The following is a 21,322-nucleotide window of genomic DNA, read 5'->3' on the forward strand; positions in this document are numbered from 1 at the left end:
CGTGGTGGGGGGTGCTTACGTCGGATGGTCTTAGCAGACAGATAAACAGACAAACGGGTGAAAAATGAGAAAAAAATTTTCGTGTTATATAATTACAAATCGACCCATTTTGGCATTTTTCCTTTGCTTGTACTCTCAAACCTTGCTTCTTGGCAAATTTCATGATTCTAGGTCGACGGGAAGCACTCTATAGGTTTTAATTAGAGAATTTTCAATGTAGCAAAATACGTGACGTGAATGGCCGTATCTTTTAACCGAAGTGACTTAGAAACTTACAATTTTTACACAGGCAAGGGACCACAGTCCTTAAACGTTCCATAAACTTGAACTTGATACGTCTACCGGTTCCTGAGAAGTAGTGCTATTAACAGTCGGACAGGCATTCAGACAGACGGACGGACAAGAAAGCTATCCTATAAACGTTCCATTTTATCAGAAAGGCACGGAAACCTAGAAATTACGTCAGGGGCGAAACCATCCCTGAAAAGACGTACATGGGGAAGGAGTACAGTGTCACAGTAACTCGAACAATTTCTCGAACGACTGTTCAAAGATTTGGGGGTTAGTGTGCACATGCAATGTTAATACCTGACCTGGATCACCAAAACGATGGTGTTCCACACTGTTATTCGGTGTATTACGTCTTCCCACCTCTCGGCATATGAAGGTACGTCCAGTGCTTTCGAATCGTGGTGAATTCAGTGTAATTGTTGTCTTTGAATAAAGTGTCGTTTCTATTCGTCTCGCTGCACATGTGTTTCAGATACCTTTTGTGCTACGTTGTAGCAGTTCTTTCTAAGTAGGGTCCAAGTTTCATCAAACTACACTACTGGCCATTAAAATTGCTACACCACGAAGATGACGTGCTACAGACTCGAAATTTAACCGACAGGAAGAAGATGCAGTGATATGCAAATGATTAGCTTTTCAGAGCATTCACACAAGGTTGGCGCCGGTGGCGACACCTACAACGAGCTGACATGAGGAAAGTTTCCAACTGATTTCTCATACATAAACATCGCAGTTGCCTGGTGAAACGTTGTTGTGATGCCTCGTATAAGGAGGAGAAATGCGTACCATCACGTTTCCGACTTTGAGAAAGGTCGGATTCTAGCCTCGTATCACTAGCATCCGAGATGACAGGCAGCTTATCCGCATGGCTGTAACGGATCGTGCAGCCACGTCTCAATGCCTGAATCAACAGATGGGGACGTTTGCAAGATAACAACCATCTGCACGAACAGTTCGACGACGTTTGCAGCAGCATTGACTATCAGCTCGGAGACCATGGCTGCGGTTACCCTTGACGCTGCATCACAGACAGGAGCACCTGCGATGGTGTACTCAACGACGAACCTGGGTGCACGAATGGCAGAACGTCATTTTTTCGGATGAATCCAGGTTCTGTTTACAGTGTCATGATGGTCGCATCCGCGTTTGGCGACATCGCGGTGAACGCACATTGGAAGCGTGCATTCGTCATCGCCATACTGGCGTATCAGCCCGCGTGAGCAGTGGACATTTCAGATATGTTACGACCCGTGGATCTACCCTTCATTCGATCCCTGCGAAACCCTACATTTCAGCAGGAACATGCACGACCGCATGTTGCAGGTCCTGTACGGGCCTTTCTGGATACAGAAAATGTTGGACTGCTGCCCTGGCCAGCACATTCTCCAGATCTCTCGCCAATTGAAAACGTCTGGTCAATGGCGGCTGAGCAACTGGCTCGTCACAATACGCCAGTCACTACTTTTGATGAACTGTGGTATCGTGTTGAAGCTGCATGGGCAGCTGTACCTGTACACGTCATCCAAGCTCTATTTGACTCAATGCCCAGGCTTATCAAGGCCGTTATTACGGCCAGAGGTGGTCGTTCTGGGTAATGATTTGTCAGGATCTATGCACCCAAATTGCGTGAAAATGTAATCACATGTCAGTTCTAGTATAATATATTTGTCCAATGAATACCCGTTTATCATCTGCATTTCTTCTTGGTGTAGCAATTTTAATGGCCAGTAGTGTACAATGCGTTCGTCCTTAAGTCTTGCATACCAGTATACATAAGGAATAGGTGGTTCCAAGTGCTGACGGAGTGCTTCCGTCGTGTGTAGCACGTTGTGCTCTGACCCCTGGCCCGGCTGCCTTGGGCTTGTGGGAACAGTGGCTGCTGCGGTCCACGTGTACGAGTAGTGGTCGGGGCTGGTAGCCGCCGGCTAGTACAGGTTGTCAACCGCAGCACGCGGCCTGTGGTTGCAGCGGACCTCCCCCCACCCCACAGGACTCTCTGCTTCCCACAGGAGCCCTCCAGCCCTCTAATGAGCATCTTCAGCGCAGTGCTGCGAAAGGCCTCGGACACGAGCAGAGCTGAAGACTGCAGTGGCTCGTGGCTCTAACTACGCGGCATTGTTGATTCGTACGTACTCAGTGAACGTGTCTGTCGTCGTTATTGTCAAGCAATCTACATCTACATGGCTACTCTGCAGATGACGCTTCAGTGCCTAGCAGAAGGTTCAGCGGACTACCTTCACACTAATAACCTATTATTCCCCTCTCGAACAGCGAGCGGAAAAAAACTAACACCTATATCGTTCCGTGCGAGCTCTGACTTTCCTATTTTTTGATGATGATCGTTTCTCCCTATGAGGACCAGTGTCAACAAAATATTTTCGCGGTCGGAAGAGAAGGGCGGTGACTGAAATTTCATGAGAAGATTCCGCCAGAAAGAAAATCGTCTTTGTTTTAATGATTTCCACTTCAAAAAAATGTTCAAATGTGTGTGAAATCTTATGGGACTTAAGTTCTAAGGCCATCAGTCCCTAAGCTTACACACTACTTAACCTAAATTATCCTAAAGCGAAACACACGCACAAATGCTCGAGGAGGCCTCGAACCTCCGCCGGGACCAGCCTCACAGTCCATGACTGCACCGCCTTAGACCGCTGGCTAACCCCGCGCGGCAGTTCCACTCATATCTTGTATCATGTCCTTGACACTCTCTCCCTTATTTCTCGATAATAAAAAACGCGATCCTCTTCTTTGAACTTTCTCGAGGTACTCCGTTAATTCTATGCGGTAAGGACGCCATACCGCACAGCAGCACTCCAAAACAGGACGGACAAGCGTTGTGTAGGCAGTCTCTAAAGTAGATTTTCTGTATCTTCTATCAGTTCTGCCTATAAAACGCAGTCTTTGGTTCACCTTCCCCACAACATTTTCCATGTGTTCTTTCCGATTTCAGTGGTTCGTAATTGTAATGCCTAGGTATTCAGTGGAATTTAGGGCCTTTAGATCTGACTGATTCATCGTGTAACAGAATTTAACGGATCCCTTTTAGCACTCACGTAAATGACGTTACACTTTTCATTATTTAGAATCAATGACACAAAATTATGTGTTATGTAATTTTGTTTTCTCGTAGAGATCTTCTATCGCGCAAGATCTCTTAGCATGCTCTGTAACACAGTAATTACGATCTTCATATGCGAAGTAGAAGGGGTTTGACAAATATATGGAATCATCGCGAAGATTACATGCCTGGCATTAAGGCAGACGACAGCAAGCCTGCAGGTTATGCTGTTGTACAGGGTGATTCACGAAGATATTCAAATATTTTACTATGTTATTCTACAAGTGAAACTAAAGAAAAAAGTTCGTCCAAACATAGGTCCACAAATGTTTAGTTATGGAGTTACGGCTAATAAGAGTTTCTGCCTGAAATTTAGCAAAAAATGGTTCAAATGGCTCTGAGCACTATGGGACTTAACATCTCAGGTCATCAGTCCCCTAGAACTTAGAACTACATAAACCTAACTAACCTAAGAAAATCACACACATCCATGCCCGAGGCAGGATTCGAACGTGCGACCGTAGCAGTCGCGCGGTTCCAGACTGAAGCGCCTAGAACCGCTCGGCCACCGAAGCCGGCTGATTATCTGACACATTCATACAGTTTCGGTTAAAGCTATTACCATCATTTTTCCAGAATTAAATTCTCTAAGACTTCTGTTGAAAACTTTGTGCAATTTCCTGGCATTTAAGAAACAAACTGGGCCGAGTAGTTAACAAATTAAAATTTTTACGAAATCACGTCTTTACTTCTATGGATGTTATGGAAAACTACTGTAGATACACGTCTGGGACATGTTTTATTTGATTCAACAGATGAACAACAACAAAATAACTGGAAATCGTGCATTACTTTATACTCGTATAGTTTTGCGACGGCTTCATATTAGTAATGTTGCTTAATTTCAGCCGCGCAGAGTGGCAGTGCTCTTAGAGGCGCCCTGTCACGGACTGCGAAGCCCCTCCCGCCGAAGGTTCGAGTCCTCCCCCGGGCATGGGTGTGTGTGTGTTGTTCTTAGCATAAGTTAGTTTAAGTAGTGTGTAAGTCTAGGGACGGATGACCTCAGCAATGTTTTCCCTTAGCAATTCACACACACACACACATGTGAACTTTTTTTTTTTTGCTAAATTTCAAGCAAAATCTTTTATTAGACGTAACTCCATAACTAAACATTTGCGGACCTATGTTTGTATGAACTTTTTTTCTTTAGTTTTACTTGTAGAATAACATATTAAAATATTTTTATATCTTAGTGAATCACCCTGTATTTGACCTCTGAAAGGTCCTCATAACGTTGGAGGTGCCACTCGTGGTCAAAATAATATCTGTGAATGCGGAGCCTAAGTGAATTCGAACGTGGGCGAAGTTTTGATGCTCGTATACTGGGTGCTTCGGTAACTGAGGTGGCCATGTTTGGTGTTTCAAGAGGCACCGTTTAAAAGATTTACCCCGCATACAGTGTAGACTTAGAGAAAGCTTTTGACAATGTTGACTGGAATACTCTCTTTCAAATTCTAAAGGTGGCAGGGGTAAAATACAGGGAGCGAAAGGCTATTTACAATTTGTACAGAAACCAGATGGCAGTTATAAGAGTCGAGGGACATGAAAGGGAAGCAGTGGTTGGGAAGGGAGTCAGACAGGGTTGTAGCCTCTCCCCGATGTTATTCAATCTGTATATTGAGCAAGCAGTAAAGGAAACAAAAGAAAAATTCGGAGTAGGTATTAAAATTCATGGAGAAGAAATAAAAACCTTGAGGTTTGCCGACGACATTGTAATTCTGTCAGAGACAGCAACGGACCTGGAAGAGCAGTTGAACGGAATGGACAGTGTCTTGAAAGGAGGATATAAGATGAACATCAACAAAAGCAAAACGAGGATAATGGAATGTAGTCAAATTAAGTCGGGTGATGCTGAGGGAATTAGATTAGGAAATGAGACACTTAAAGTAGTAAAGGAGTCTTGCTATTTAGGGAGTAAAATAACCGATGATGGTCGAAGTAGAGAGGATATAAAATGTAGATTGGCAATGGCAAGGAAAGCGTTTCTCAAGAAGAGGAATTTGTTAACATCGAGTATAGATTTAAGTGTCAGGAAGTCGTTTCTGAAAGTATTTGTATGGAGTGTAGCCATGTATGGAAGTGAAACATGGACGGTAAATAGTTTGGACAAGAAGAGAATAGAAGCTTTCGAAATGTGGTGCTACAGAAGAATGCTGAAGATTAGATGGGTAGATCACATAACTAATGAGGAAGTATTGAATAGGATTGGGGAGAAGAGAAGTTTGTGGCACAACTTGACCAGAAGAAGGGATCGGTTGGTAGGACATGTTCTGAGGCATCAAGGGATCACTAATTTAGTATTGGAGGGCAGCGTGGAGGGTAAAAATCATATGGGGAGACCAAGAGATGAATACACTAAGCAGATTCAGAAGGATGTAGGTTGCAGTAGGTACTGGGAGATGAAGGAGCTTGCACAGGATAGAGTAGCATGGAGAGCTGCATCAAACCAGTCTCAGGACTGAAGACCACAACAACAACAACAGTGAAATCGGAAAAGCACGTCCATCAAGTCTTAGCGCGGACGAAAGTGTATGTTGAGTGATAATGACGGACGGTAACTGCAGAGTATTTTGACGAAAAATAAGAGGACGAGAGCTGCGGAAGTCACTGCTTTCCTGAAGGTCGCATTCGTGAAACCTGTAAGCACAAAAACACGAAGGGAGCTCCATAAGCAGGGAACTGCAGAGCTAGCTGTGATTCCAAGACCACTCATCAGTAACGCAAATGCCCGCAGCGGAAAAAAGTGGTTCCGCCGGTATTAAACCCGGACTATGGAGTAATGGAAGAATCTCATATGGCAGTATCAGTCTTGTTTCACACTGTTTCCAACTTCTGGCCGAGTTAATGACCCAAGAGTGAATTATGGACGGGCTCCGACGATAATTTGGGCACCCATATCATGGCGTTTCACGGACTCCGTGGATATTCTGCAATGTCGCGCTGTGGCCACGGATTATGTCATCATTTTGGCTGATCAGGCCCATCCCATTGTACAGTGTTTGTTCCCCAACGGTGGTGCTGTATGCTGGGGCTCTTTACACAGCCCGCATCATCCAGGACATGTTTTGTGAGCACGAGGATGAATTGGCAAATGTGCCCTGGCCACCACAGACCCCATATCTCAATATTATGGAGCCTTTGTGGTCTATTTTGGAGAGAAGGATGTGTAATCTCTATCCCTGTATAGCATCGTTGCCTGAACTTGCCACTATTTTGCAGGAACCATACAGCATATGTATTTATCCATTCCGAGACGATTGTAAGTTGTCTTCAATGCCAATAGCTTCCTACAGCGTATTGGGCACGGTAAAGTGTCGTCTTTGTCGTGTTTCCATAATTTTGCCCACCCCTTGCATAAGAACCTGTAGGCGACTTCAAAAAGCCAATTACACGTCATTTTGGCAGACCAAATAACATTGCTGCTGCACTACACATCAAACCGATTCAGATGCATGGTACTATTTTTCAGCGTAGTCACAAAGTCACTGCAAACAACGGTCGGAACTTTCTACCAATTCCCTCTACGAAAGAAATCCGCTCCTTGGTCCCTTAGTCATTCTAGAACTACTATGCGAACGTGCTCACTGTCTGAAAAATCTGTGATTTCCCCGAATAATTCCTTAGACTGTCTGGAGATTATATTACATTCGTTCCACAGACCCAAAAAATGAGATAATTCACGTCGGCGTGGATCAAGTCAGAAAATATAACATAAAAACATAAAACATTTGAATATAATACTTACTACCCTGATAATTTTTCAGGAGATTGTCGAAATAGGTGATTACAATGAGGTAAACTGGAACAGGTAATATGTACAGAATTAACTGGCTGTCAGAATGAAATATTGTAAAGCACTGTTAACAAATTTATCATAAACAAAATACCTAGTCTTGACAATTATGACCAAGTGCTGTAAAAACTGAAATCTGGTAGACAGTTTTACCTAAAGATACTCATCTACAGAGCAGAAGGAGTTGCATGTCAAAAAGTCTTTCGAACTCTGTTTAAACCGTGCTTTATCTGAAACCAGGTTTTTGATAGTTGCTGGCAATTTATTGAAAATGTGTGTTCCTGTATATTGGTCCCCTTTTTGGACCAAGGTAAGCGATTTTAGGTCTTTATGTAGATTGTTCTTATTCCTAGTGTTGATACTATGTATTGAGCTATTAGTTGGAAATAGAAATATATTACTTGCAACAAATTTCGTTAAGGAATAAATATACTGAGGAGCAGTGGTTAAAATACAAAGGTCCTTGAATAGGTTTCTACATGATGTCCTTGAATTTACACCACAAATTATTCTTATCACACGCTTTTGCACCCTAAAAACTTTTGCTCGGTTTGATGAGTTGCCCCAGAATATGATCCCATATGACATAATAGAAGGAAGTAAGCAAAGTATGCAAGTTTTTTTAATATTTATATCTCCTACATCTGTCATCATTCTCACTGCAAATACAGACTTCTTTAAGCACTTAAGCAGTTCTGTGGTATGCCCTTCCAAAATGAATTTATTATCGAGGTGTAGTCCCAGAAATTTAACACTGTCAACCTCTTCGATCTGCATGTCTTCATGTGTTATACAAACGCTGGAAGAAAATCTGGTACAGTTTCTGAACTGCATATAGTGAGTCTTCTCAGAGTTTGATGACAGTGAATTAGCTTTAAACCATTTATTAATGTCAATCAAAATTTGAATAGCAGCCATTTCTAAATCTGTACTTGACTTGTTACTTACTGCAATGTTTGTATCATCTGCAAACAAAACAAACTCAGCATCTGGTAATGTACCAGACGAGAGGTAATTAATGTACGCAATAAAAAGCAATGGATTCAAGATGGAACCTTGAGGAACACCACATGTAATTAAATCTCAATCAGATGTAGACTTGTAGCACCATAGCTCTTCTGCTGTATGGATTTATCTTGCTTTTGTTTCATTTAATATTACGTCATTGAGCTTCTGTAAATGTGTTTGCTTGAATAGATAACACAAAATGGTATACTCCATTTTTGTAAAAACTTTGGTGCCCTGATTTGATTCTATGCAAAGTAGTGTATCTGTCATTTAAATTCTTTGTCCCATTTGGAGGGAACAAAACTTACTATATTTAATTGTAATTTCTGCGTGAATAATTTTTTTGTAGACATGTTAATATGTGCAAATGTTCTGTGTTATTCAATGCGTTTGTTTGCTGTTATGTAAACTGCTGATCCTCACTTAGGAATCTTAGTAATTTTGTGTATAAGAGGTAGTGTGGTTCCCCTCGGGAACGGAACTGTGTAGCGCGCGCAAGTTGTGGTTGTCCTAGGTAGAAAAGGTGGAACTGATAGTCAGTCGGGGACGAGCTACGAGTCGGGGACGAGCTACGAGTCTGTGCACTGCCATGTAAAAGATGCATATTGTGCTGGTTCCGAGAGAGGCTTATCCGGCCGCTTTCCAATGCCTCGGAAGAATGGATAAATAGCTGGAAATATTCTGGGATTGGTATCAATCATCGCCACCAAGAAATGACAGAGTCCAGCAATTCTACCTGCAATTCCACCTAACAACATGCAGTTGCCACCACATTGCGCAATCATTACATCGGAATACTACAATGATGTACAGTGAAGGATCAGCTTAATGGATGTGTTAGTGTGCTCAAATATAAGGTAATTTATATCTGAATTTATGTACCTACCCTGATTTTCCTCCTCATCATAACACCTCTCAGGTTCCTCTCCGTTTGAGCTAAAGTGATATCCGAGTGTCCTTACTAAAAGAAAATTTAAGCCCAATATTTTGCTCATTAATGCCTCTTCAACATAGTAAAAATAAAGTTAAAGTTAAGGTGGTAAGAGAGTGAGTTAAAGTAAATGTTGTTTGCTGAAAATATTCCTATTAAAACTGCTTATTAAAGTGCTGTTGCTAACTTCAAAATTAAAAGTTCTTAAGAGTGAGGCTTATAAAGCAAATGATCACATTGTTGTCTGTAGTAAATTCTAAAAGGTGAGTCAGTTTCTTGCAATTTTGTCAACATTGTGTTTCGCTGTAGTAAAAGTGAGAAAGCTGCAGTTGTGAAACGTTATATACTCATGTTTGCTAAGTGTTTGTCTCTCTTGTGTATTAGAAGTGCACATTAATAGTAATGTTATAAAGACCATTCACTTTGTGTAAGACCTGAAAGTAATAGTGTGTTTCGGTATCTGTTATAATTTTGCAAATTGTTTCTGCTGCTCTGTTAGTTTCAATCTTACCGTAAACATATGTATGTGTCAGAGTTCACTGCACTCGCGTGTGACAAAGTATAGGTTGTGTTGATCCGTTATAGTTACTTATACCTACTTTCTTAAACGAGAACGTTAATCTTTCTCTTGCCTAATTAGGCTGGCGACCGTTTTCCTTATTCTATAAACAGTATAGCTAGGCAAAATTTTGTTTGTTACTGTTCAAATATTTACATAATTCTGACTTTCACTTCCGATAAGCCACCTCCGTTAGGTACAACACGGTCAACATATCAAAATTCCTCTCAGAGGTTAACACTGATCTGTTGCTTTATACCATTATTACTCTAACAAAATAATTCTGTTTTGCAAACTGCCTCTAGTTTCGAGGTTATGGTATAGCAGTAGCAGACAGGAGTGTTATAGACTGATTGCTTACTGCACAGGTATTTTGGAACGACACCCTTTGCTTCCTGTTAGATAGATAAGACTCAAACCATTTAGCAGAATTCCCAGCGACACCAGAATAAATTAGTTAAGAGAAACCTGTGATTCACACAGTCAAAGGCTTTTGACAGGTCACAGAAAATGCCAAATTAAGTACATTCTTACTGTAAGTCTAAATAGCTTTCCGTTTATCAGAACCCTTAAGAAATGCAAACCGTGACTTGGGCAATATATCATTTTCAGTCAGATGCTTAAGGAGACGCTTGAACGGTGTCGCCTGAGGTCGATGTCAATCGTTTTTTTTTTCCCAACCAGCATCTCCCACATCTGTGCGCCCTTGGTATTATTGTTGGCACCATTTCACTACGCGTGGCCGCGATATAGCATTTTGTCCATATACCGCCAGAATTCCACTGTGAATTTATGTGCAGTTTAGACATTTTCTTCTCAAGAACCCTTGTGCCCTATGTACCTCAGCTTTGTAAAACATTTCCAATTGCCGCGCCATCTCTCTCCCACACTGTGACACATCTGTTATCCACATCGCAGCAGAACTGTGTCTGCACAAAACCCAGACCATGTGCTCTCTTCTGACAGTCATCCAACTTTCTTTCACAATGACGTTAACGTGGCACGACACGTGTAATTTGCTTTTTGAAATACCCTCACATCTGAACATTTTAGGTTAGGCTTTACCGTGATTGTTATTGACATCGAATGAAACAACAAGTTTACTCTTACTAGTCACTGTTTATTTATCTCCACGACCCGTTTCAAAGGTTTCAACCTCCACCATCAGATAGATTTACGTGGAGTCGTCAGTATGACATACAGGGGATAGGCAAAATAACGTGTACACCGTACGGGAACGGTTTATTAATAAGGGGTTCCATCCCCATTTACCCGTCATACAGCTGCGTTTCTTCTTGGAATACTGGCGTATAATTGTTGTATAGTCTCCAGTGGAATGTTATGCCATGAGACTATGCCACGAGGGAGGCGGAAATCTGCTCCGGAGTCGGCGCTCCAATACCACCCACAAGGGACTGTGCTGGCCAGGGAAGATGCTGCAGTTCAGTTGCATGCTACTCGAACAACGATTATACTGTCCTGGCTGTGAGAATGGTTGCGTTATGGTCCTGAAATATAGCATCATTGTTGGTGACAGGTGGTATGTGCAATTCTGGTATCTGAATTTTTGGTATCTGGATGGACTGTGAGCGAGCAACGATGTTGTAAGCTGTATCGCCGAAGTTAAGTGATTATCTTCGAGCTGCACAAGGGCGCAGTGGAATTGTCAATGTTAAGCTTTGGCAGAAGGAGGCAGTCAAAGTTCAGCTGTGTTAGAGGTAGGCTGATAATGTTAAGCAGTGTTAGAGTGAGGAAGCTGTGGCAATATTATGATTCAAATTTAATGTCTCAGTTTATCATTTTGTTCAATCAACGTAATTATGAAACTGATTTGTGAAGGAAGAAATCTAATGGAATGTCAGGGAAATATAATGATTTTTTTCACTATTGTTGTGTCATCGAACTAACTTGATAATTGCACTGAAAGTTGTTAGATTTCAGAGATAGGAAAGTGTATTGTTTGGTTGTTGAGAAGTTCATTAAATTTAAAATCTGCCTTGAGCACTTTTTCTCAATATAAAAAAAACGTAGTGTTGTCATTTTTGCACATATTTCATTTTCTTACCATCCTGTCTCTTAAAATTCTTTTTAGTGGATCTTCCAACCAAGTAAGTTCGATAAACTGTTCGATTTGTAATTAACGGATAACTAATTGCTGATTTCGAGTGTTTCTGTGTAGATACAGTAATTTGCAGCTTTAGCATAGCGGCGTGCAAGATAGAGCGGCACTGCAACGTGTTATCCAGATTTGTGCAGGTTAGAGGTAAGGAGAAAATATTTTGATTTTTTTTATTTGTTCAATCAGGGCCAACTTATTCAACGACAGTTCTTGTGATCAACTTTTGCAAAGCCAATTACTCTAGGTTTGATGTCAAAGTTCATTACTTATGCGTTTTATAAGGTTCAAAATTCTTGCAGTCAGATTGCCAACTTTTACAGTATGAAATACTTCCCTTTTCATTATGAAAATTATTTATTAGTACAGTGTAGCTTTGCTTTCACATTACGACAGAGCAAGTTTAATTTCGACAGTTCATTTATTATCACGTCTGGGCCTGGTAGCTGAGTGGTCATCGTGACGGAATGACAATCCTAAGGTTCCGGGTTCGATTCCCGGCTGGGCCGGAGATTTTCTCCGCTCAGGGACTGGGTGTTGTGTTGTCCTAATCATCGTCATTTCATCCCCATCGACGTGCAGGTCGCCGAAGTGGCGTCAACTTGAAAGACCTGCACCAGGCGAACAGTCTACCCGACGGGAGGTCCTAGCCACACGACATTTCATTTATTATCACAGCTCAGGCTTACAATCAGAAACAGAGTACTTCAGTCTTATTTTTATTTATTTAGAGAACTTTCACTATATATTTTTAATTTTTTTAGATAACTTTCACTTCAGGGTGACCTTTTACAGTACGGGCGACGTAGGAATATTCTGTGAAACAGTCGGGAATTGTATACTGATCTGTCTTACTTTAAGCCGGCCGCGGTGGTCTAGCGGTTCTGGCGCTGCAATCCGGAACCGCGGGACTGCTACGGTCGCAGGTTCGAATCGTGCCTCGGGCATGGGTGTGTGTGATGTCCTTAGGTTAGTTAGGTTTAAGTAGGTCTAAGTTCTAGGGGACTTATGACCTAAGATGTTGAGTCCCATAGTGCTCAGAGCCATTTGAACCATTTTGTCTTACTTTAATTATTATTGTACTTTAGCACAACGCATATTTTGCTAATACTGTGTTTTGAATTCTAGTTTTGATATTATTGTTCTCAACATTGCCTTTTACATCTGTGATTTTGTGATTTGATTTTACATTTCTCTGTGATCATGCCGCGAGGTACGTTTGTCAGCAAATCACGCACTACGATGAATTCACAAAAATCTGATTTGCAAAATGCAGCCGACAGCAACAATACCTTTGGTGATCATTCTGTTGCTACTAATACTAATCCTATTTCTGACGTAATAACGCAAGCGCTGTGTCTTTTCAACCGGATAGTCAAGTCACGAACATTGTAGACACTCTTGATCGTGACATGACTTAGCATTCAGATAATAATGTTTGTGGTAATTCTGATATTTTATTTTCAGAGAATACTAATATCACACACATAAATGTGGAAGGTTCACTACCTTTGTTAACATCCCACACTCAGCCTTTACGGAATTTTTCCGACAGAAATGTTACCCAAAAACTTCATTTGATTACACACAATACGAATTTTTCACCACAAGCTCAGTTCGATCGTTTGTTTCAGTTCTTAGGTGAAATGCAAAAACAAAATAATGAACGTTTTGATGAACAATCCACTCGTTTTGACGACCTTAGACGCAGTAACGAGTCCCTTACAAAGCAATTCCAAGAACTTTATGATAAATGCACTAAAAATCACAAATATCTTACAGGACGTTTTGATGCACAGGCCACTCATCTGGAAGAGCTTAATCACAAATTCGAGGAGCAAAAAAAATCTTTAGATGCGCTCCATGACAATCAGAAAACACTCTCTGAGGAATTAAAAGACATTCACAAAACTTTAACAGACCGTATAAATGATACCAATGTTACATCTCGTTTAAGCGAACTAACTACAGCTCATGACAACCTTAATCAATCTGTGTCAGACAGAGAAGCAGCCGTTGATGAACAACTTAATACCATTTCTGAAACTTAGCGGCAAGACAAAGCCCTACTTATTGCTAAAATTAGAAAGTCATTACCCAATGAAATTGTTGTTACTCTGCAAAAGAAAACGCGAAGTTATGCTGTACCGTTACAGCCACTTAAAGATGATACTACTAAATTTCACGAACAATACGACAATATCAGAGCTGAATATGATGAAGTCGCCGACTATGTACCACAGTTAAAATTAAATCATGACAGTCGCTCTGACGGTACACAACCGGTACACTTCACTGACACTGAAGAATTCCATCATTTGAAAACTTTCGGCAGGGACAGATGCAAATTAATCATCAAATCAAACAGGCAGTTAGTAAACTTAATGCTCACTTGTCTGACAGTAAGAACGATACCATTTCCCAGGGCTGCTAATACAACTTTGCCACGCACTGTATCGATCAGAATATAGAACATTCTTCGCATCCTCAGCCTACTAAACCGGTCAGAGAAAAAGACGCTTTACAATCACATGACAACTCTCGCACCTTTCTCAACCGACAGAAGTCTTTTGATAATTTTATAACCGATGGTTTCGACTACAAGCATTTTTTATCTGTCAGAAAATTCAGAGTATTTCGTAATGGTCGTAATTGTCTACATCCCTTGGACTGGCCTCTCTCTCATAAATTAGAACTTATTTGTAGCTTTTTGGAAGGGGAACCGTCAACGAGAATGCGACCTATTACACGCCAACGTTTTTCAGTTGAAGAATTTCAAAGCGCTTACTGGTTTGAGACGACACAGCGTGCTGCAAAAGACAAACTGATAAATTTAACGAACTTCAGCAAGTCGAATTTTGAAACTAGAATATAATAACTTTCAATAAGTTGTAGAACCTAACCAGCATTTACTTAAGCCATTCAGCCAGCCAGGTTTGATCCACCGTTGTACTTCGAAAGTTGCAGGAAATTTGAAATGTGCGTTAAGAGCAGGTCAACAAACATCTAACGTACATGCTTCTCGTGAGGTTTTTAAATTACTTGAGACTGATCAGTCGTTTTCTCAGCAGAAGAACAATGATAACTTTTCTAACAACAACCGCAATTTTCACTACAAACACAACATTGGTCGTTCTGGTACGTTTTTCAATCACAATAAGAATAACTATTTTGGGAATGAATGGCGTAACAGGAATTCTGACGACAACAACCAGAATTTTATTCGTAATCAGCAACGACATTTTCAGCAGAACCAAAATCTTCCTAGTAACTACCAACAGCAGGATCACAATATTCAACAGTCTAGTCAGCAATATGAATTCCGGACAACACATAAACCAGCCTTCGCCGCAACAGCTGTCACAGTAGCAATCAGTCTCGCATAATGATTCTAGTAATTATGTTATACACAGCAACACTTTCCCTAATTACAGACAACAACCGTACCAGCAAAACTCTTTCGGCAATACCCAGCATTTTGAAGGTCACAGTGGTAATAAGCAGGGAAATAGAAATTTTAATCATAATTTCAGGAATAAAGGGAACTTTTATAACAACCAGTCTTTATGCTTAAATGATCCAGATTCACATTTTCACCCACGTCAAGGTAATCAAAATCATTCAGATCCCCAGCGCAAGTCGCCTCTACCAACGCATCGAACGGTGCAGACGCTACGCAACAGTGACTAGCGGACAAGGCGTCAGATGATGCCGACGACACGCCAGCACAAGGTACATCGCATTCTGCACCCATTATAGAGCATATGATTCGCGTAGAAGACATCATCTATTTACTGTTACGTGAAACTCCACAGCCTCTGAAACATTTCTATCATCCAGTTATTACCATTCAAGTTGGCAAACATGTATTAAAAGCAGTTCTGGATTCTGGTTCTCCCGTTTGTCATGAGTGACGCAGCGTTCAACCATGCTATTCTAATGATTCTTGTCCGACGTTATCTCTTTATAAAATCAAAATAAACGGTGATGTACCTGGTAAAAGCAAGTTAAAATCGTTTACAATCTTCTACTCAGGGTCACACATTTTTCGCCAGCTCTCTTAACGTTCCATTATTATCAACTGAAGTCATTCTGGGCATCGATTTCTTAAACAGACTTAAAGCAGTGTTGCATTTTAGCAACTCTTGTATTACATTACAAAACGCCAATATGATATCTTTAAATTTTGATCAGAATCTATCTATCGAGGAACAAGATATCAGCTGCCTGCATTTTCTTTCTTCAAATTGAAACGTCGACTGGTATACCACACAATTTAATTCTGCTGTCCCGTATTGCGAGCACAACGTTGACGACACTGCGATTAACATTTTCGACACGATTCAGAACAAAGTTGAAAACTGACAATTGACCTCTGATTTTCATAAACAGCAATTACGGGAAATCTTACAAACTCATTCTCACGTTTTTGATAATGAACCTGGCGCTATTCGTGGTTCTCTTTATGAATTTCAAATTAAGCCGCACAATACTTTTGTTGGACGCCATTACATCATTTCTTTTATTTGTCGTCAGAAGGTTAAAGAAGAAATTAATTCAATTTTTCAACAAGGTATTATTGAGCCGGCAGCCAGCCCTTATAACAGTCCGCTTCATATTGTGCAAAAGAAAGATGATTCACTGAGGCTTGTTCTCGATTCGCGACAAATTAACAACATTATTATTCCGGAAACCGATAGATCGCAAACCTCGGAAGCGATTCTTCAGAAATTTCGTGGCGTCACAGTTTTCTCCTCCCTTGATTTAAAATCTAGTTTCTGGCAGATGGAATTGCACGCTAATTGCCGCAAATAAGCGGCCTTTCTCTGTTTTGGCATATGCTATCAGTTCCGTAAACTTCCTTTTGGATTAAACATTTCGTCTGCAGCATTAATCAGAGGTTTAAATTCTATTTTACCAGAGCATTTGAAAAATAAGATTACCAATTATGTCGACGATATTCTCATATCCGAAAAGAACTAGGATGAGCACAGTGAAACCTTGAATTCTTTGTTACAAGTATTTTATTGCCACGGTGTTACAGTCAACCTGAGCAAATCTGGATTTGACGAATCTAACATCAATTTTTTAGGTCACGCCATATCTGTTTCTAGAATTGAACCTGACCCTGATATGTTGCAAGCTATTCGTGACATCACCACACCCACTTTCTAAAGTCAAGTCAGAAGTTTTCTCGGTTTGGTCAATTTTTTCCGTCATTTTGTGCCTACAAGGCTCTCGATACTTCACGTTTGTGCAAACTTAGCGGCAAAAACTCCAACTGGCACGACCAAGCTCAACAAGAATTTGTCAGTTTAAAACAAGTTTTATTGAACGCTCCTCTACTTTCTCATCCTGATCTTTCATATAACTTATTTTTGGCCACTGACAGTTCTAAAACGGCCATTGCTGTCTATCTGTTTCAAGAGATCGAAGAAGACGGCATTGTTGTTAAGAAAAGCATTTGCTTTCGCTAGCCGCGTTTTGTCTCCAGCTGAACGTAACTATTCTATAACAGAACTTGAATGTTTAGCAGTCGTGTGGGGTTTTTCCAAATTCCGTCACTTCTTATTTGGCATACATACGAACATTTATACTGATCACAGAGCGTTGCAATTTCTTATGCCAGCAATACTTCCTCATGAGCGTTTACTTCGTTGGGATATGTATTTACAAGAATTTCGCTTTACTGTCAGCTACATTCCCGACGTTGAAACTGTTGTCGCTGATGCATTATCTCGTCACTTGGTGGTACTCCGTCTGGTTCTTCAACAGAATTTTGTGAAGCCAATTTCAGTGTGTTATAAATTCTTCAACAGGTAGCTTTCGAAAACTTTGTTTCTTCGGTGATGACCGACATTGCTAAAGAGCAAGACAAGGACCCGATCTGGAAAGACATCAAACGTCAATGGCGCGATAAAACAAACTCTACTATCTCGTTCGAAACAACATATTGTTTAATCGGTTAACACGTGACAGTTCTACCTGGCTTGTCAGCATTCCCGAGCATCTAGTTAACAAACTTACAGGGTACATACATCTCAGTTACGCTATTATGGAGCCCACAAATGCTTTTTCATTCTTCGTCAAACGTCTTATTCCTTTAATATGTAGAAACGCATTCGCCATATTCTTATGAAGTGCAAATTATGCCAGAAAAGCCAAGACAACATCATCTTCCTTCTATGCTCAGTTGTATCCGATCATTCCTGTGACATTACGTCATCTAGCAGCTGTTGACTTATAAGGTCCTATTGTTACCAGCAGACAAGGCTTCTCTTATATTTTCGTAGCTGTAGAGCTCACATCGAAATTTGTTTCATTCACAGTTTTGCGTAAAGCTACTGGCAAAACTGTGTCTGCCACTTTTGTTAAGAATTTTTTAACTGAAGTTGGTCAAGTTGACAAGGTCGTTACAGACAACGGTCCGCAATTTAGGTCAAGTTACTGGATTCGTACTCTCTCGAGCAGGAAAATCAAACCCATTTATATTTCCCACTATTATACTTCACCAAATCCAGCTGAACGCATTATGAAAGAGATAGGTAAACTATGTAGATTGTATTGCCACAAGAAACACAGACTGAGACAAACATATTTACACATTTCAGGATGTTATCACCTCCATTCCCAACGCTTCTACCTTACTTTCTCCGTACCTTGTACTGAAAAACAAACTGCCACCTGACAGAATCAGAGAACTTTAACCGATACCTAAGTCACGTTGCTTACGACACCATTAAATTGTAGAAATAGCTTTACGCAACATCAAACGAGCCGCATAAAACAGGATTCAACGCCAGCAGCCTACCAGAATCAAATGAACGATTCAAGTAGGTCAAAAAGTACTCGTGAGATCACACAGATTGTCTCATAAAGGAAAACGCTTGTTCAGAAAATCCTTTCTTTGTTATAACGCACCATACAGAATTCGTCGTATTTGTCATCGAATGCTTTGGAAGTGAAAAGATTGAGAACCAAACGTAGTATGGTTGTACACTATATTACGAATGTCAAAGAACATGAATAGGACACACTCGCACAGCTTTATAGACAATATACCTACACTGAGTATTTCTTTAATATTGGATTGGTATGACTGTAACCCACTTTGTTATTTATTGTTTTCTAATATTTGATTTTCCTTGATTTTGTAACTTGTCAAATTCTATGAATAGGACACACATGCACATCTTTACAGAAAACACACCTACACTGTGATCTGGATTACTACCGGACTGATAACACTACAGCCTATTTGTCTTATCTTATAACTTTGGACCTGTACTTATATTTGGATTTACTTTGCTGTTACTCAGGAGAAATTTCTGTCATTTATTTGATGCTATCTACAGCCTGTTGCTTTCATAAATTTTTGTCTGCTGTCAAAAGGAATAGTTGCTGAGAGGTACAATTTCTTTTTCTCAGGATCTATTGTCATTGCAAGTGTTGTGTGTACAGTATTTGGATGTTTTATATTTATGGCTATGAGGTGTTTTTAGTGTGGGTGACAACTGATGTAGACAGAACAGGGAATTTTATTTTGGTAGATTTCAGATACGCTGTATTATAAAGTTTACTGCATATTTGTGTATTTGATGATGATTATTGATGATATTTAATGAGGTATATGATTATTGTTTATGTGGCTTACATATATATTGTGTTATGTGAAGTTACTGATGAGATGATGATAATGACGATGATGAATATTATTGAGGTTGTGGTTAGGGCTTATGGACCCTGTTTTCATTGAAGTCGATTTTATTTCATGTGATATTTCTGATTTATAAGTATAAAAGATGAGTTTGGATCAGTCATGGCAGGCTGACAATAGTAATTGTTCTGTAGCTATTTGCTTCTACACTAAAGTTTCTTTTGTATGATATGCAGTTGTCACTTTCAAGAGATTTTTATGCAGCCCTGGATATACTTGGTAAATTTATTTTTTCTGTATGAGAGCAACGTATAACCGGCTATAGCCATGCTACATCTTACAGCAATGTACATTTCTGGTGTAATTACTACTATATACTATGACTTTTTTCTTTGCCTAATACAACCTACGGCGTTATCTTGACTATTTGTTCTTATGGAGGCTATGACTTTCTCATATGCACTCAATGACTGAGGAAACACATACACAGCTTGACCGACAACATACACAACTGATACTGCTACACCTAATTTGTGTCTTATTTTCCATACTCATGCTTTGTCTTTTCAAGAATGCGGTATGCAGGTCATACTATGCTTTATTTGTCTTACATTTTGGATAGATTGTAGAGTGCTTTGCAATTGGCTTATTACCTATAGGCATTTTACGTTATAGACTATGGCATATATTTTCTTTGATGTTTATGGTGAACCTTATTCTTGCAATTTTTTTTACCACTAACACATTTTAATCTTATGCAATTAAATGTTACAGATACCCACTTCGTGCTTGTAAATGTTTCCTTTTTTGCCGTCGTCTTACCATAATTTTCTTAAGGAGTGACAGCTCTGTATACTTCAGGAGCTTAGTACAGTCAACTTGGTACATACAGAAGTAAATGGTAAGCGTTCAGGTAATGGTCACGTGGCAGACACCTTGGCAGACCAGGTATCGTGGTTTTGCACCTGATGAGTTTTCAGAGTTTGTACTAATCCATTTTTAACAGGTCTTACTGGGTTGAGAATAGGTCAGGATCTACCCTTGTCTGTTAGTGGTATGATGTTTATGATACTCTGTACGGATTTCTAGTATTATAATCAGTCTTTATGATGTATTTCTTTTGAAGATATTATATCAAGGCGAGACATTGTGTAGACAATGATGATATTTTATTGGGATTTCATGATGATATTTTTTTCTGGTATAGAAGGTGTGAGATTAGGGTTACTTTTTAAGTGATTTACGGCTTTGCTAGACTTGATTTGTTTTTCTCTATGGTGATTTGTGGTTGGATGCCTAAATTCTTGTTGCCTGGTGATTACTCTTTTTCTGCTATGTGAAGGCATTTATCTTGTCAAGTCTGACATATATTCATTACTTTGGCCAAATTATTGTTGTTGCTATGTTGACTGACGCACGTTGAATGACTCTGAATTACTTTTTCCACAGGTACAATAGGCCTAGTGCACTATACAAACCTTCCTTTTTCTCCTCATGTCCTATTTGTTCCCGTAGTTAGTGGAGTTCCTATTTTTCCCTCGTATGTGTCTACTTTGCAGAGGTAGTTGCATAAACATTAGCATAAATATTTTTTATATTAACATAGAGATGTTCTTGCAGTTATATGGAAAGTATCTTGTCGTAAAGCAACTATGTTTGTACACTTCTCTGAATGTATACAACAACTATTTTATAGAACTGTGTTACTCATGTTACCGAATGTGACATCCTTTGCTCTTGATAATTATTTTTCACATGCCACCAATATAACTTTGTGTGCAATGATACTGGTCGTACTGCAACTAGGTTTGCACGTTACACTGAATGTAGCGTGGTGTTCCCATACCAT

This window comes from Schistocerca cancellata, chromosome 2 (genome assembly GCF_023864275.1).
Source record: "Schistocerca cancellata isolate TAMUIC-IGC-003103 chromosome 2, iqSchCanc2.1, whole genome shotgun sequence".
NCBI lineage: Eukaryota > Metazoa > Arthropoda > Insecta > Orthoptera > Acrididae > Schistocerca > Schistocerca cancellata.